This window comes from Dasypus novemcinctus, chromosome 5, assembly GCF_030445035.2.
Source record: "Dasypus novemcinctus isolate mDasNov1 chromosome 5, mDasNov1.1.hap2, whole genome shotgun sequence".
NCBI classification, from domain to species: Eukaryota; Metazoa; Chordata; class Mammalia; order Cingulata; family Dasypodidae; genus Dasypus; species Dasypus novemcinctus.
In genome coordinates, this window is record NC_080677.1 from 84,696,864 (window position 1) to 84,701,844 (window position 4,981).

The 4,981-nt window shown below is 34.7% G+C and overlaps 1 pseudogene; it reads right to left on the reverse strand.

The window, feature by feature from the left end:
• Positions 1-4,051: 4,051 nt before the first annotated feature.
• LOC101443362 (serine/arginine-rich splicing factor 3 pseudogene) lies at positions 4,052-4,539 on the reverse strand (annotated as a pseudogene).
• Positions 4,540-4,981: the final 442 nt, after the last annotated feature.

Consider the following 4,981-nt stretch of genomic DNA (forward strand, 5'->3'; position numbering starts at 1 on the left):
AAACGCCTTTTCTGCATCAATTGAGAGGATCATGTGATTTTTCTTCTTCAATTTATCAGTGTGGTTGATTATACAAATTGATTTTCTTGTGTTGAACCACCCTTGCATACCTGGAATAAAACTCGTTTGATCGTGGTATATAATTTTTAATATAATTTGACTTCTGTTTGCAAGTATTTTGTTGAGGAATTTTGCATCTATATTCATTAGAGATATCAGTCTGTAATTTTTTTTTTTTTTGTAGTATCTTTATTTGGTTTTGGTATTAGGGTGATGCTGACTTCAAAGAATGAGTTCGGTAGTATTCTTTTCTGCTCAATTTTTTGTAAGAACTTGAGCAAGATCAGTATTAGTTCATCTTTGAATGATTGGTAGAATTCACCTGTGAAGTCATCTTGTCCCTGGGTTTTCATCTTTGAGAGGTTTTAATGACTTTTTCAATCTTTTCACTCATGATTGGTTTATTGAGGTTTTCAATCTCTTCTAGGGTCAGTGTAGGTGGTCTGTGTGTTTCTAAGAATTTGTCCATCTTGTCTACATATTCTGGTTTTTTGTCATACAGTTGTTCATAGAATCCTCTTATGATGTTTCTTATTTCTGTGGGGTCAGTGGTAATGTCCCCCCTCTCATTTATGATTTTATTTATTTGGAACCACCTCTTTTTTCCTTCATCAATCTAGCTAGGGTTTGTCAATATTGATCTCTCAAAGAGCCAACTTTTGGTTTTGTTGATTCTACTTTGTTGTTATTCTTGACTTAATTTATTTCTGCTCAGATTTTTACTATTTCTTTTCTTCAGCTTGGTTTGGGATTAGTTAGCTTTTCTTTTACTAGTTCCTCCTGATGTGCAGTTAGATCTTCAATTTTAGTTCTTCTTTTTTAAGGTAAGCATTGATGGCTATCAATTTCCTACTCAGTACTGCCTTTGCAAGATGTTTGCTGAATTATCTTGCAATCTCTTCTTTGATCCACTGATTATTTAAAAGTATGTTTTTTAATCTCCATATATGTGCTAGTCAGCCAAGTGCTGATGCAAAATACTAGAAGTCGGTTGGTTTTTATAAAGGGAATTTATTTGGGGTAGAAGCTTATATTACCAGATGATAGGGTGTAAGTTATTTTCCTCACCAAAGTTTTTGCCATGCATTGGAGCAAGATGGCTGCTTATGTCTGCCAGGGTTCAGGCTTCCTAGGTTCCTCTCTTCCTGGGGTTTATTTCTTTCTAGGCTCAGCTCCTCTATTTTCTCCGCGAGGTCAGCTGTAGACTCTCAGGCATCTGGCTCTGTCTCTTTCCCCGGGGCTTGATTCTCTGCAGGCTTAGCTGCTCAGCTCCTTTGTGTGCTTACTTCCTGGACTCTGGCTCAAAACTCCTGCATCAAAACTCCAATTCTCTTCTCTGCTAGGTAGTTCTCTCTGTTAGTCCCAAGGGGACGGACACTCAACATCCTGCTAATGTGGCCCAATCAAAAGTCTTAATCATAATTTAATCATGGCCGGGTACAGACAAGTTTACAAACATGATTCAAGATCTGTTTCTGTAATTCATAAGTAATATCAACCTGCTATGATGCATTTATGAATTTTCCCTTTTTCTGCCCATTATTAATTTCCAGCTTCATCCTGTTAGGATCAGAGAAAGTATTTTGTATAATCTTAATCTTTTAAAATTTACTGAGACTTGTTTTGTGACCCAAAATAGGTCTATCTTTGAGAAGGATCAACGAGTGCATGAAAAGAAATTATATCTTGCTATTTGGGGTTACAATGCTCTATAGATGTCTGTTAGGTCTAGTTCATTTATTAAATTATTCAAGCTTTGTGTTTCTTTATATATCCTCTGTTCAGATGTTCTTTCCAATACTGGGAGTGGTGTATTGAAGTCTACAATTCTTATTGTAGAAACATCTATTTCTTCCTTCAGTTTTGACAGTGTGTGCCTCATATATCTTGTGGCATTCACGTTAGGAGAATAAATATTTAGTATAATCATTTCTTCTTGGTCAATTGTCTCTTTTATTAATATATAATGACTTTCTTTATCCCTTATAACAGATTTGCATTGAAAGTCTATTTTGTCCGGTATTAGTATCACTACACCAGCTCTTTTTTATTACTATTTGCATGAAATACCTTTTCCACCTTTTCATTTTTAACCTGGTGTGTTCTTACATCTGAGGTGGGTCTCTTTTAGACAATATATAGACAGCTCATATTTTTTTAATCCATTCTATCAGTCTATGTCTTTTGATTGGGGAGTTCAAACTATTAACATTCAATGTTATTACTGTAAATGTATTACTTACTTCATTCATTTTGTCCTTTGGATCAATGTTGTCATATTGTTCTATTGTCTGTCTTATCCTTTAGTTTACCCTTCTAATAATCTTCATTCTAAACTGTTCTTTAAATATCTCACCCTTGTTTTTTCCTTTCAGGCTGCAGCACCCCCTTTAGTATCTCTTACAAGTCTGGTCTTTTGGTAATGCATTCTATCATATTTTGTTTGTCTGTGAAGACATAGAACTCACCCTCATTTTTGAAGGACAGCTTTGCCAGGTACATAATTCTTGGCTGGCAGTTTTTTTCTTTTAGTACCTTAAATACTTCATATCCCTTTCTTCTTTCCTCCACAATTTCTGATGAGAGGTTGGCACTTAACCTTGTAGACTTTCTCTTGTATGTGATGCTTTGCTTTTCTCTTGCTGTTTTCATAATCCTCTCTTTATCTCTAATATTTGTCATTCTGAATAGTAAGTTTCTCAGGGTAGGTCTATTCAGATTTATTCTGCTTGGGGTGTGTTGTTCTGCTTGGATATTGATATTTATGTCCTTCATAAGAGTTGGGAAGTTTTCAGTCATTATTTCCTCAAATATTCTTTCTGCCCCTTTTCCATTCTCTTCTCCTTCTGAGACACCAGTAATGTGAATGTTTGTGCATTTCATATTGTCATTCAATTTCCTGAGACTCTGTTCCATTTTTTCTATTCTCTTTCCTTTCAGTTCTATCTTTTCCAGTTCAGATGTTCTGCCTTTGAAATCATTAATTCTGTCTTTATACAATTCAAATCTGCTCTTATGTGCCTCTAACATATTTCTTCACAATTATGCTAATATTTTATTACTTCAAAAGCACTTTACTAGAAAATATAGTTATGCCTTACAATAGGAATATTATATTGGCCTTGGTACCAATCTCACAGATTGAGTTTTGCAAGGAAAAACAGGCTTTCAATTTAAACAACAATTTGTAACCAAAACTTTAATCCCAAGGATTCTCATACAGCATATTACAAATGACAGCATGAAAAAAAAGTCTTGCACAGTAACTCAGAGGTCAGCTTTACAATGTATCCTTAAAATGTCAGGAAATTGGTTATCTCCAATAGTCTTGCATTTCCAAATAAATATGTTATTAAATAGCTATGCATTCATACAAAGCAATTACAAAAGGAATTTATGAACTAAAGCAAATGTAACCAACTTTCTTGAAATAGATTCTATACCAACTGTGAAACTGCCCAGTGTGAAGGCTTGTTGATTTTTAAAAACCTTTAATCTAATTTAATGGTGCAGCTTTTATTTTTTACCTGCTGGCTTGTGTTCATAGCAGCTTTTAAAGACTGCTTGTTCAACTACAATTGCATAGTATATCCCAGCTACGGATAAAACTAATGACCTTAATTTTTGCCAGTTTCTTTACTGTAACATTAAAACATCACACTTTAGCTGGGCAGGATTTAAGTTTATTATCAGTCTATGGAAGACTAAAAATTCAAAGCGATTCAATTTTGTTTAAAGGAACATTGTAAGGTAACAAATTCTGTATTACATAAGGAATGTATTACAACATTCCTTATGTGATCAATTTCAAACCATAGCGAATTACTTCTTCATGTGTGTCACTGTTACAAGAGATAATAAATTCAAACAGCTAAAACATCTTAAAAATGTACCAAGCTTATGAAGTCTCCAAGAAAACTTGAATTTTCTGTACATGCTCCAATCAAATGAAGTTATTTCCTGTACACCACTCCTCTTGCAAACTGATCTTCTATTTTCTTTCATTTTACCTAGAACAGCTTCAAGACCTTGAGAAAGAATGGACTGCTTGTGATTTCTTTCTCAAAATAGTGTTCTTTCTCTTCTTCTATTTCTAGAAAGAGACCTGCTCCAGCTGCAGGAGAAACTTCTCTTTCTTGGAGATATGCAGCAAGGTGGAGAATGTCTTCTATGATATTCATCTTGAGGGTGATGACCCCAACTGGAAGGAGGGCAATTACGACTTTTTTTTTCACCATTTGACAGTTCCACTTTTATACGGTAGCCACAGAGTTCTTCCATCTAGTTCTTGGACAGCATCAGTTGCAACTCAGGGATCTTCAAATTCAAGAAAACAAAAGAGGGAGGGTTTCTAGCAACCCGTACATTAGGTATGGTCCATAATAGCCAAAAGCCCTGTTCCAATTCAGTCTTGTTGACATTGTTTCCAAGATTACCTATGTAAACCTTAGAGTCCAATGGACAAGAATCACAATGCATTTTGAGATCTTGGGTCAAAATGTGGCAGCTAAAAACCACACACTCAAATGGATCTTCTTGCTCTTCTTTGGTCTATCTGTCATGGATGCTCACTTTTACCTGGCATCCATGAAATGGCCTCTAGTGCATTTTTAATCTCATCCATCATATCTTTCATTCCCATAAGGTCTCTTACTTTTCTTTATACATTTTCAAACTGTTCTTTATGCTCTCCAGTGTCTTCATAATATCCTTTGTTTCTTTAGTTACATTTTCTTTAAATTTTTTGAAATGATTTAGGAGAGTTGTTTGATTATCAATGATTAATTTTCTTAAGTCCTGTATCTCTTCAGGATATTTGGTTTGTTCTGTTGGTTGGCCATCTCTTCCTGTTTGCTAGCATGGCTTGTAATTTTTTTCTGATGTCGGTCATCTGAATATATTGGTGAATTTACTCTGATGG